Source organism: Meleagris gallopavo, chromosome 7 (genome assembly GCF_905368555.1).
Source record: "Meleagris gallopavo chromosome 7, MGAL_WU_HG_1.1, whole genome shotgun sequence".
Lineage (NCBI taxonomy): Eukaryota > Metazoa > Chordata > Aves > Galliformes > Phasianidae > Meleagris > Meleagris gallopavo.
In genome coordinates, this window is record NC_139410.1 from 17,282,215 (window position 1) to 17,296,445 (window position 14,231).

The following is a 14,231-nucleotide window of genomic DNA, read 5'->3' on the forward strand; positions in this document are numbered from 1 at the left end:
AAATTGCAGAACTTGTGCAGTAGCCAAGAAATTAAAATCTTGTACCACTACAGTATTAACACCAAGAATCACTGAGAACAAAAAAAAAAGAATCACAAAGCACTACATCAGAGCTTTATAAAATATTATATCTATATTGGTTTAATGCATTAAAATGTAGCATGGGGAAATTCCCCAAACCTCAGCTAGGGCTGATGCCCAATCTGTTTGTAGCAGCTCGCACGGCTAGAAGCTGCACTTCACAAGGCTTGCGGAAAGGGTAAACTGCAAGAAACTAAGAGAGAAACAAAATAATTCCATGTTGATTGCAGACATTTTCATCCAAAAATTCTCAATGAATTCATCACACATTTCAGCTCTCATCATTTACATCAAGATTCAAAATTTGGGTTCAGTCTGTAGCCATTTCCTGCCTTAGCAGGAAGAGAACAAACAACGCGAGTGATTTTTAGTCTTGGTCAAGGGCAATTGAGGCCACTGAAGTCTGTAATTGCCTTGGAGTATTTGAATCAGATTTCCCCTAATTTACATGGGAAGTTGGGAGGGCAGTTCCTCAGTAATCATTGCCCTCACTTACTTTCTGGGCAATGATGCATTTTGCCAAGAAAAATAGGCATGAAAGCCCAACTGTTGTCAGAAAGGCAACAGAAACATAGTAAAGCATCACAGAAGATGACACTACCATCAAGACAGCAAAGTACACTAAATTTGAGAGGATTATTTACACTGTCAAATTAAACAGTATAAAACATTGTGTTTATTTCCTTTGCTAAAAAAGTCTATAATCTAAACTGCAGTTTCTTTATTTTTCGAATAAGGAGTAAAGTTCATGTAATAGTTAAATTACCTTTGAAAGAAGTCATATGTGTATAAATACAAGAGCAACCTTCTGTGGCAAGTAACCAGCATGAATAATTAATACTCAGAAAAAAGAAAATGGTTTTGTTTAAGAAGAGGTTACCTAAACATCTTTACATCACAGAAATAAAGAAATCTGTCTACTGCATATTTTTAACTATGTAAAAATTATTTTCTTTTTAGGAGTTTTTTCTGTATTTTGTCTATTTTTATTTACTGTATATTCCTTCCTTCCTACACTTATCTTGTCCAGATGTCATAGTATCTCTTCCCATGCACACTTGGCTTTACAGATGGCCCTTTTACATCACCCCACGATACACGAAGAGTTGAACTACAAACTTCCTGGGCCCCCAAAAAATGAAGGCAATTGCTGAACAAGGTTTGCTTTGGACTCTTTCCTGAGTGTCTCACACCGGGCAGTGCTAAGGTTAGTTAACAATATCTGAATTTGTGTAACACCCGAAATGCTGAAGAGAATTTTACTCAATACAAGATTTTTGCTGTTTTAAACTGTTCCTAGGTAATGAGGCAGAGTTGGAGGGTAAGGTTCAGATCCCGCTGCCAGCCTGACCAGGGTACGCTAGTGACAGTCCCCTGCTTCCTGTGGGAAGAGAGTGCCTCTGTGGAAGTGGAGCTGCCCCATTAACAAGGGGCTGGCTTGGACTGGCGTTCTGAGAGTTATTATCTCATCACTAGCTTCATCTCTTACTACTTTCCCAGCATTTCCTCCACAAGGAAAAAATCTTGCCAAATGAAAAACAAAACCCTGCAGAGTGCAGAAGCTCATCCAAAGAGCCTGAAACATCCTACAGCTCCTTGAACAGCTTGCATGCATTTTTGGAAGCTGGAAACACAGAATCTGCAGAGGCGGTAACTTTTGGGTCTTCAGAAGCAGCACCTTACGACGTGCAGCAGGAGGACCTCGCTCTCACCACAGCTGATGGCACTGCCCCACAGCTCTGCACCCATGTGCTAAAGGCACCAAAACCTACACACATGGCCACGAGCAGCTGAAGTCCACATGGTCACCAATAGCCTTGTATTTCCACTGCTGCCCTTTTAGTAGTACACTGCTGGGCATCTGTCCAGCTGGGCACATTGCTCACTGGCAAAATAAAGGTGTCTGTCTGTCAGTTATTTGTCAGCAGAGCTCTGAATGTCCCAAATCGATGCATCAAACCAATTCAGATCAGTGGGTTCACACCTAATTAGCCATCCCACGTTCAAAAGGGATACCTTCTTATGGGGAATAAATTTTTTCCCCTCTGTTCCCCCAGTGCCACACCGTGAGTCTTGTCACGAGTAACAGGATAATGAGGTACCGCAGTCTGTTGTTATCCCACTAACTGCTCATTATAAACCAGACGCGCACAAAAATACCCACCACTCAAACAGGTGAAATGCGACAACCAAATAAATACCACCACAGTATGATCTGTCTCCTAAAGCACATCACAAGAGTTACAAACACAGAATAACTAAACCTTTGTTAGGAACAATACAAAATTATAAGAGAAAACATTCTCCTTCGAAGTAAAAATAAAATGGCATTAAAATATAACAACGTTACTGTTTCATAATGAAAATCTGGACTATGTCCACTTCCTTCCATAAGAAGGCCTTCCTCATGTCTCCACAGCTCCTTTTATTTTCAAGCTCCTATATTCACAGCTAATTTGATATAGCAACACCATCAATCACTGAGACAGCAGCAACTGGCCGTGTGCTCCACATCGCCCCAACCGCTGTGCTGCTGCCGGCCCCTCCACCCTGAGCAGCTTCTGGCAGCCTCTGATGGACTTCTCCTGCACTGATGCCCGAGCACATCCTTTTTGTGAAGCTTTCTGCGTGCATTAATTGCTGTGAGATGGTTCATAAAAGCACGATTTAGGCGGCTTCCAGCAGAACTGTAGGCATCAGAGAGCCAGGCAGCTTGGAACACAGCAGCACGGGCGGGATGCGAGCTGCCATCTGTGTCTGCCTTTTCTCCTCCAGCAGTAAGGTTGTGTCACTTGCTACAAATAACAGAATACATTTACTATCAACTGCAATAATGAGAATTATTATCGGTGTTCCTGAAATCGCATCAGCAGAGACGATGCTCTGCGCGCAGAAAATTACAGACAACTGCTCCCCCAACTCTGTGGTAAATCCCACTGTGCAGGCTGTGTGTGTGCCTGCTGCTGGATTCCTCTGCACACCTCAGACTTTAATTTGTATTAATCATATAAATACGTGCTGCGAGCTTTCGTGAATTACCAGATGGATTTAACTTTTGTGGAAATCATATTTTCCTTTCCTTTTAAATGAGCCAGCCAAAGGGGCTGAATACAGAATTCAAGTGTGATGATGGGAGGGAGCATTTGAAGTGACTGATTTTGCAGCACAAATGTGCCCTATATTTATTAGCCTTTTACTCTAGGTCTATTTTAATTGTTATCTGCTACACTGTATAATGAAATGCTCCCATTTCACCCTCAGAGCAGAGAGTTTTTTATGTGTATCTCTATTAATGACCCTTAATTAAGTTGATTTTAGTCATTTAAATGTGATTTTCCTCTGGTCAAGAAGTATTTTTAAAGGGAGATGCTGGAAATGAACTCGTGGTTAAGCACTTCACTGATGCTTCTTCAACAGTTACAGCAACCCATCTGCTACATTTTCAACAAGGTGCAGAGTGGCCATGCAAAAAACTGTTCATCCATATGAGTCATCAAATGTAGCTGTTAGTACACAATTTTTTGGTATTTATTTATGAAAGAGTTCATGTTTCCCAACCATTAGCAAAAATGTTACCAAAGGCTAAACTTCATGACGGTTCTGTGCTACAACAAACACGAGCACACTGTGAAAGGGAAAAACACTGAAATTAGAACATATTAAATACTTTCCATCATAAAGGCTGTCCTAATAGCTACAGGAGCACATTTAGAAAATAAAAGCAGTTTGCTCTTGATAAAGCAAATTTTGCCTTGAATATATGAACATTGGAAACATCAGGCAATTAATTTTTAAATATGTGATTTCATCTATTTTATCATTTTTTAAAAACCTGAATTATAATAACCATGCAGATTTTCTGAGTATATTGATATTTGAGGATAAAACACTAGAGATTTTTAATCTGGCTTGTCAGTACATCTTACTATTATATCAATCATACAGTTTTGCTTGTGCAAGTTTTCCTTTTTTTGAATCTTTAAAGTTTGAAGCAAAGCATTAGAAAACGTGATAGCTGAACCATATGGAATCCAACCATCTAACTAGAGATGATTTGATATAGCTTTTTATATTTATGCTCAAACTTTTAAATCTGAACTAATGGTTGTGTCTTGACAGACCTTTATTTGTAGTTGTAATTAATAAAACACTGACTTTGTAATCCCTCTGTAGTGTTGCAGAGGTATACGTAAGCTTCAAAAACAGACTGGGAAAGATTAAAGGTTCTCTCCAATTCTGTGTAACCTGTGTAACAGAAGAGCTGCTCACATTTCACAAGCAATAACCTGTGCATTTGCTTAAAAAAAAAAGTAAAAGAAAGAAAGAAGAAGAAAAAAAGAACAACATAGGGAAATGCCTCAGGCACAAGTTGAAACTGATTGGGCAAAGTAGAAGGACAAGAGCCCTTGAAATTAAACAAAAGCAAATTCATTCTGTTGACAGACGTTGATTACATCAAAGCCAAAAAATAACTTTTCTTTTTCTTTTTTTTTTTTTCTCCTTTTTTGCAGCTAATACCTCTGCATTCTCTGTATTAAGGATATAACATATCTTAATCAACACAATCCAACAAGTAACAACTGTTAAATCTGGTAAAAGTATATTGTAATGAGGTCTTAACGACAGGCTTCTCTAAACAAGAGTGTATTCACATGGTCATGTCTGCACACCCGTGCTGGTCACGCCACCATCAGCCCCTTACTTCCAGGGGTTAACTGCTCTGGCAGCCAAATAAAATACAGAGAGAGCTGTGTAATTATGGAGACAGTCAAAGGGCAGACTCTATTTTGAAATCTATTTGCACAGACAAGGTCTTCCAATTTCGCTTACAGGAAACAAGCTGGTAAAGGGGTCTCCTCCTCTCCAGATGCTTTCCACACTTTTTTCCCCACATCAGGAAATCATGGACATGGATACCATACAGCACTGTTTCCTGGATTACAGGACTATGTCATTACATGGAAAAGAGCAAACCCATGCTCGTGAGAAATATTTCCTCCTAATTGCCCATATTAGGGGAAAGCAAAACCTACTAGGACTACAGAAAATGTGACCAGCAGCAATTTGTAAACAGGACGCAGCCATCATGATGGTACTGGAGAAGAGAAAACAGAAACGAAACGGTAAAAACATTCTGGTTTTAATAGCATGACTGGGGAAATGAAATATTCATTAGGGTAGATGTGACTTTGGTTATAACAGCAACACACTTATGACTGTACCCTGACAAACCAAAATCAGGACCAGCATGTTTCAAAATCTGTATTCAGACTGGCATTGTTCAATTTAATTATTACCGTCAGTCAGATACTGATGACAGAAGTTGTTTGGTTAAGGAATCAAGGGGTTGCTGTTCTCACTGCCCCATGAGCCCCGCTCCATTCTCCAGGCCTCCTGCAGCCTGTCAGGCCCTCGGCACCAGCAACACTCCTGGCTGATAAAAATGCTGCCTTTACTTCATGGAGAGCAGAGCCTGGCAATTTGTTTGCCATATACTCATACAAATGAATGTTTTAATTGGTTGGAAATTTACAGACTCCATGGAAATGCACTCTTGTTTGGCTTTTCCTTATTATTACTCGCTGTAGTCTGGCACGCTAAGATGATGAATTAGATCCTTTTGAGTAATACAGATCTTCTAATTCATTATTCAATCAAACCTATGGCCAACAAAATAGCTGTTCTGCAAGTTGGTAAACTGGGAAGCCACAGAGAATCAGAATCTCTTCTATTTACAGGAAGGATGACAGCCTAAGGGTACTTCATCCCAATAATAACAACATTCAAGTAATAGTGCCCAGGTCACGACAAGCTGTGACCCTCCTGCAGCTCCGCTAGGAAGTTGGCTTGATGCCACCTTCTATCAGCAGCAACCCACAGTACAACTTTAACAAATAAGGCCAAGAGGAAAATTTAATTTTATATCCTTAAAAACCCCTTCAACCAATTCCCTGAGCTCTTATGCATACAGACACATGCAGTCACACCGAGGCAGTGACTGAGCAAAACTCTGATGTCATTAAACAGCACTCTCTCATTTTATCACGGGGCGTAAAAAATGTGGAGTAGCATCTAGCTGTATCTGAACTATACTTATGCATGTACCAAAGGAAATTAATTGTCTATTACCTGAAATGCGCCTGGAGTGGAATGCTTAACTTTGGAAATGGGGCACTGTAGCTCTCCTGTACAGTCCTCCCTCCCAGTGCTATTTCTACTGAATCTTCCCTCTCCAACAGTGCAACACAAACAGAAAATAAACAGAAAGTGCTGCCTAGAGTACCACAGCAAATGAGTCAGATTGAAAAGTTGAACAAAGCAATATTAAGAGTTTCACACAGTTAATACCAGGGGAATTTAGGCTACAAACTACAGCATCTGGTAAATTTCAACTTCTATGACTAGCAGGAGAAACACTCCTCTTCTACATTCCTAAACTGAGTAAGTTAATTTATCATAAAGTCAGTAAATCAGAATGAGAAACAAATATCTGCTCAGGTCTGCATGTTAAAAACACCTCTCAAACACCTTCTACCTTTAGGTTTTGTAAAGCATCAGAGGAATGACTTATGCTCGGCGGGTTAGTTATTGTGCTCCCCACCTTGATGTCATAGGGGAGTAACAGCTATTGAAACAAGTTAGTCAGTTTAAAAATAGCAGTCATTTCAGATCAAAAAATAAGCCATTCCAATAACCCTCACACACACGTACACAAAACAGATCTTGTTGTTAATATGCACCCATCCACAGCTTAATATTCACTGAATCCTACTGGGATAAAAATCTGCTCCAGTGCACCGGGAAACAAGTGCTTTTCAGCTGGCATGTCTACCTGCTGCACCCATGCCTGATACAGCACTAAATGGTGCTGGCAGCAAGTTAAAAATAATTCCTACCTTAATATCTTACTTTTCGATCAGAAATGGGAAAATGTCTGAATCATCACAAGTTTTTTTTTTTTTTTAACAAATCCTTTCTTTCAATGGATGAGCAGGGCTGCTGAAAAATACATAGTATTTGCTCAGAAAACACAGGACTGCTCTCAAACTCAGGATTTTCTGCATAGGTTGAGGTACAGGGAGAAGAGTGATCATTAGCAGGCTTTTCTCCACCTAGAATACAAGACTCCTTGCAATAAACAACTGCAGCCCAGTCTCTAAGGATACAAGATAATTTCCGAATGATAAGCTGGGCTTATCTCAAAATGAAAAAGAGCGTATATCATTAGCAATTTGGGAAGGAATATCTTAATAAAGTACTTACATTACTACTCATTTGGTAAAAAGAACAATTTCTTGCCTTTTGCTGAATTTTATTAGTTCCTCGTATTACTCTGTTTCCACTCCAAAATGTAAGTTTTATTAGGACACTTGAGTGTTGTACTGAAAAGATGATGTCCGTGTTCTGTGCTGGAATGGAGGGTAAGGTTGGGGCACTGCGTCCTGTGCACTGGACTTCAAAATACACAAGCAGGTAACTGTAAGAGCTTACAGCTGTCCCAACTACACTGCTGTGGTGTTTGAGGAAAAAAGCTTTGATTTTTCCCCATGAAGACGCTCTGCACAAGGAGATGCTCCAATCAAAAGCTTGCAGCAGATAACTTCTAGCATCCTTCTTAAAGCATTTATTTTTAAACCTGTCAGTCATCAGGATGTGCTTTTAATGCATAGCTTGAAAGCTTATTCATAAATATGTGACACTGGGCCACTGAATGAATTATAATGATAGGATTATGGATCAAATTGGGAAGAGTATAACGCCTGGGAGCTGTTTTAATTTTTTTTTTTTTAAATGCCTTTCACTTATCTCCTTGCTTAACATTTACAAAGACCTCTTTCTTATCATAAAAGTCCCTGTTTATCAAACACTGATACAGGAAGAAGCTGTTTACCTTTTCAGAAGTACCACCATACATCACTTACGACAAAAAAACAAGCACTCCATGAGAAATGCTCAATCACTGTCAATCATATGCACTAAAATATACATAAACCAAAGCATGTGGTGTGAACTATATTGGATTCAAACTGAACACAGAATTACAACTATTACAAACAAGAAACAAATAATTACAAGTGACTCATAGGCCTATTTACACATCTCACAAAACCGCTGGAAAGGTGGGTAACCATAGAAACCTGACAGCCTAAATTCAGTGTTTTAAAATTTGTATTTAGTTTAAAATGCTGAAAATGATGTCTCTATTTGATAAAATTCATATTTTAAAGGCTTTGGCTTTTGCTTTGATACTTAAATGCTCAAAATTATCTCATCTGCTACTAACAATTTGTCTTTTGGATTTGATTTTATTCAAGTGAAGATTACAATTTACTCTTTGTAACGTAAAATGTCAATACATTTGAATACTGCAAATTAATATTTCTAACACTTCTATAATGGCTGAAATTAAATAATGACACCAAACGGTGCTGAACTTATTATTAAATGTTTTGCATACAGACTTTCCTGAGCTGCACACTAGCAAAAAAAAAAAAAGATTACTCAAATTAACTGTTAAAGCTGAAATGCTAATAGCCTTTTCAACTTATAGTTCTTTTTCACTGACAATTACAATTTGCATGGCTTAAAACTTAATACTATGATTAGTACTAATGTCCTATATTTTACTTCATAATCTAAATGAGTAAAATATTATTTTTGTAGTTCACTGGCTCTTATACTTAGGCTGTAATGTTCAGTGTGTATTTCATTATGCAGATGAGCAATGGATGTCGTTTAACGTGATTTAAATGGGTCAACAGTATTTTCCTATTCACATTAATCATCCAGACAGCCACAAAAAAAAAAAAGCAGCCTTGCAAACGAAGCAAAGGAATCTCCCTCTTCCCATCCCAACCCTTCCCAGCAGCACAGCCGCAGGGCCGAGGGTGCAGGCAGGGTGCTGGCATCCTGGTGGGGCGGCTGCCAGGCCCTGGCGGGTGCAGCCAGACAGCCCCGTGCCAAGAACGATCCTCCTCTCACACAGCTCAGCAGGAGCCCCATGTTGACAAACGGAGCCGATCAGGATCAGCAGAACTCACTCTTGGCACGGGGACAGGCGGCCGCGCTGCACTCCCGAGCGGCCTGCCTGTTGACATGGTGCTGGCAGCGAGGCTTCCCCTGCCTAAAGGCCGTTGTCAGGGAACTCCTGCTGAAGGCAACGCAGACAGACCGGGCCACTTGTTGCCAGTAGATCTTCATCAGCATTACCACATGGCGAGGTGGGCTGCAGGGCTGGGCAGGTGGCAAGGCCAGCCAGGTGGAGCAAGCCCCAGGAAGCAAAAAAGCAGCCCTAGCCAGTCAGAAAGCTTGAGATTCGGAAACCTTTTGCTTCCTCGGTGATTCCTCCAACAGATACAGGCAAACCTCAGGGACAGCAAGTTGGATGCGCCGACATCGTGCTCTTGGCAGCCAGTCTGAATCAGAATGGCAATGGTCTCCCCCACAGACACTGAGCTTTTATAAGCTTTCACAAATTCAAAAACGGACTTTCTTCTGTGGTAGGGAAAGGGTAATAAGGTGTTTTACATTTCCCACATGCGGTTTCAAAGTGTGTTTTCCGGCTCCAGACACAACATCACTCCTCCTGCACAGCACTGCTGCAATCCAGGCCCCTCCCATCCCAAGGCACCAGCCATCCTTCCCAGCACAGGCAGGACAGCTTGCAGTTCTCTGTGGTGCCACTCTCATCCTCTGCACAAACACTGGGATGTGCCTGCAATCGTCTGTCAGGAACAGGAGGAAAATTATCCAAAGAAGCATCTGGAAAAACTTGTGCAGTTTTTTTTTTTAAACACTACACAGTGTTGAGGAGCTGCAGCACCCTGGGCACAAAGGCGATGTGTTCCCTTGCCTGCCCCGTCTTTGGCACTTTTAAGCCACTGCTCTCCCAGTTGCACCTTCACTGCCTTTCCTCTTTCTATTCATGGATGCAGACGAACACAAGCAGGACCTGAGCTTCAGCTTTTAACACACACTAGCTGGGACACAACAAAGTACAAGGCTCAGCTAGGCTCTACTACTTGGAACTCCCCAGACTGCATTTGCCATGCTCAAGTTCCTGAACCAACAAATATTTAACTGGAATCTATTAAATAGCTGAGTACAGCAGGCACTAACTGAGAAAGAGCTAAGGCATCCGTTTGCACCAGCTTGGTGGCTGATTTACCACCAATTTAAACAATAATCACCACTGCGATGACTACAGGTTCAGTTTAAACCATGACCTCTCACATGCCTTGGGAAGATGAAGGATATCAGCACATTTCATGAAAGTGACACCATACACGCAAGCCTGGATCTGACACAATCACTTCCCTACACCTGTCTGACGTAATGCAGGAACAGTTAAGATGGATATGCTATCAATCATCTGTGAATTCCCAAAGCATGTCTTCAGGAGGGGTCCCAACCCTGCTCCTCGGCTCCCTCACTCTCCAATGAGCAAACGTTAGTCAGATTCCAAGAACTAGGCAGTAAGGAAGGACTACCCCATCTTGTACCATCAACACCCCAGCTACTGCTGCAAGAGACTTCCTGGAAGACCTACAAGCAATACTTATCAGAACAAAGACAACTAAACACCGACTACAGCACCTGATTAATCCCTTAGAACTGGATTATGAAGTCCCGTTGTACTTTAGACAATACTTTTCACCTCCAAAACCTTCACTGTGCTCCCATTCACTTCTGCTGCTGCAACTTCACAGTAACAGTTACCACACAAAACCTCTGTTCTATCAGGTGTCCTAATGATGGACAGAACAAGGCCCATGACTGCTACTTTCCACACAAGCATGCTTAAATAAATAAAATTTCTAAACTGCCTTCATCTCTATTCACTGTGTATATTTTGAGCTATTCCAACATTTGAATTTCTAGAACAGATCAAGTATGCAATGGGTCTTTTCAAGAGATTAAGTTTCCAAATCCTTTTCTAAACTGAAAAGGATTTGCACAGATAGTAAATATCTATAAGCAGCAGTAAGTGTTTTGCTTTCCCCAAGATGAAGATAATCTAACTTGCCAGCAAAATATGACAGGCATTTCTTCAGAGCAAGTGTAGCTATTTTGTCTGCAAAGCTGGGCAGCAATCCATGGAAGTCTCCATAGGGACATCCCACTTAGCCAATTACTAATTCACAAATTCAAGGCAGAACTCCTAGATTCTCTTGCATGATTTGACAAACATCCACTGTAACTCTTTCTGTTGTTGTTGTAATAAGTTTGAGGTTTAAACATAAGCTTTGCAACAGTATTTCCCCTGGAGATGCAGACCAATGTGAGCAGCAATCTGGGCCCACAGCTGGATCTCCCACTTGCTAGGACAAGACTCAGCTGCTTGCAATTGAGGAGGCTGCAGCTAGAACCGAGCTCACTTTTGTATGTATTTGCTCAGAGCTTTGTTAGGATAGAAAGAACTCCAGAGGCAGAACTGACTGGACAGGCACAATCTATAGACATTAATTGCATGAAAAAAATATTTTGCAAGAGACTTTCCATTCAAATTGATACAAAGACATTTTTTTTCACCCTTCAGTAAAAATACAGTGGCACCTTGACACAGCTGAAAAAGAAGGCTACTTAGCTGTCTCTGTGTCATGAAACACACAGGCACGTACTGCACTGCATGGTGAGCATGGGAAATGCTTTAGTAGTAAATAAAAACCAGGCTACTAGCAGAGCTTACATGTGGCAAGCAGTACACTTCGGTGCTAGCAAGGAAGATCAGCATCCTGATAAATGCAATGACTGCACGCAGCCATCTTGAGAGTGCTCTACTAGAACCACAGATCTGCATGTGGAAGTTCTGATGTCTCAATTTCGATAGTGCAATTACAGCTGAAATCACCATCTTTCTAATTAAGATTCAGGCCAGTGAAGTCATTCATTAAACCTTTATCCAGATGTGTTTCATGGCATACTATAAATTACTCTGAGAGCTGGACAGACAGATCCAAAGCCTCATTTCTAGAACTAGTGCTGGAGCTCCTGCAGCTTTCTGCAGCAGCCCCACCACAGAGCCAGACACCTTCCATGTTCAACATGTCTTTGGTCTGTCTGTTGACAGACTTCAGTGCAACACTGGATAAATTCCAGGTGAGAAGCTTTGGTGCTGGAGTACATAAAGGATGTGATAAGAGGAGTTATGAGTATTGGCAGAATTGCACCTGAGACACGTACTGGAGGAGATATCAATTGTTTCTGGCTCTCAAATCATCCTCACATCAGCAAACAAAGGAAAGTAAGTGCTAAGATACTGCCATATATTTAAATAATGGAAACATGAAATTCATTTCAAACTACCTGCATGGCCTATTGCAAAGTGATATAAATGTCAATTAAATTCTATGGTACTGATCACAACTTCATTAATATCTGGAGCCCTGAGCCCCACTCAGTGAGCAAACAGACACCGTGAAGACAGTTCTGATATATTTGCTACTACTGCAATGGCACAGTCAGAAAGAGAGGTATGCATCTGTTCCAGTTATGCCTATGCACAGTGGAAGAAAGTTAGGAGCTCACTATTGTTTTTTCCCCAACTCTAGTCAGAAGATCTGAGACTGAACAGCTGGATGTATGTGAGAAAAATAATTTCTTTGTCATTTTCTTTCAGTGTTGTGTCAAGTGTGTTGATTTTCATAATTCTAAAAAATACATAACGCAGGACCTAATTTAACTTCATGTACAGCTAAACATGAAACAGATAACCTGATAATATCTGATATGTTGTAAGTGCTAATGTATAAATTTAGATAACATTAATTACCACAGTAGTCCTTCACAGTTCAAAATACGCTTGATCTCAAACTGAAACATCACTTTAAACAGTGATTTTAAGTATAAATACATGAAAGTAAACATCCTTAAAATGCAAGAGTTGGAGACTTTACACAGCTGGCTACAGTGGCTGGTTATTTATCTTCTAAACCAGAGAGAGAACAGCACAACTTTCAAACACTCTCATGACAGTTTTCTCAGGCTGCATACTACTACAGTGTAAAGCTGCCAGAAGACCTCTGAGGAGCTCTGAAGAGCTCTTTATTACCCTAAGGCTTCCTTCCATGCAGCATAAGCAGCTCAATGAACACTTGGCTTCCAACCTTTTCTTCTTTTTTTCAAAAATTAAAACATATAGGGAAAGGCATCTACTGATTTGGAAAGGACAACATCTCTAAAAGGAAAACTCCCCACGGAATCAGCTATTTAACAAGACAAACAAACTTTCCAGACTTTGTTTCTGACATAAAATGTCATAAAATATTTCCAGATTGTTTTCCATTTAAATAGTATGTTTTTAATATGAACTATCTAAAAAGGAATTATCTAAAAAGGAATTTAAAAACTAATATCAAATTTCCTGTCCAATAACCCGTGTACTATCGTGTTATCATGTGATACTACCCTTTGCCAACAAACGGTTCAGTTTGCAAACACTACCTTAGATGTTTTCCCTTATATCCTCCCAAATGTCCTTTCTTTATGATCCTACCCAAAGACTGAAAAAGATTAAGTTTAAAAAAGTTTATTATGACTGTGTCCCAGTCCCCTACACAGGGAGAGGAAGGTCACGGCCTCTCAGACTGAAGCATAAGAAGGGACAGAAGGAACATTTGGTAAAAATGGAAGAAGGGATAAGACACAGGAACTCGGCAAACAAAAGCTGGGTCATACAGATAGGGTAAGATATAATTGAAAGAGAAGAAATCCTTACCAGATAATGACTTGAAAAGTTTTGAAATGAATCCTTTCAAAAAAATCTTCTAAATGTTTTTGTTCACTGTGGAACACAGAAGATGAGTGGTATGACTTGAACTACTGAAAACAAAATAAGAATGACTTTTCTTAAATGGAAACTAGAGCTTGACTTCATACAGCGCTTTTCATACTTAGTGTGTTATAAATTGCTTTAAATACTAGCAAGCAAACAGCCATTATGCACTCAAGAACTCATACATAATTATACTTAACATTTTTACAGAGCTTTTCATCTTCAAAGTGCTTTATAAACAACTCATTAACCTCAGCCAATGCACCTGCAAGGTAGATAAATACCTGTATTGTAGGTGGAGAGACAGCGAGCTCAGCGGCTCATCCAAGAAGGCGTGCCACCAAGTTGTTTGCTCCCACCACAGCCATCAGTCTGG

The 14,231-nt window shown here is 40.3% G+C and overlaps 1 protein-coding gene across 1 annotated transcript in view; it reads right to left on the bottom strand.

Annotated features, from left to right (window-relative positions):
• The window catches only part of METAP1D (methionyl aminopeptidase type 1D, mitochondrial), a 42,937-nt gene that overhangs the window by 19,657 nt on the left and 9,049 nt on the right, over window positions 1-14,231 (bottom strand). The window lies entirely within an intron of this gene.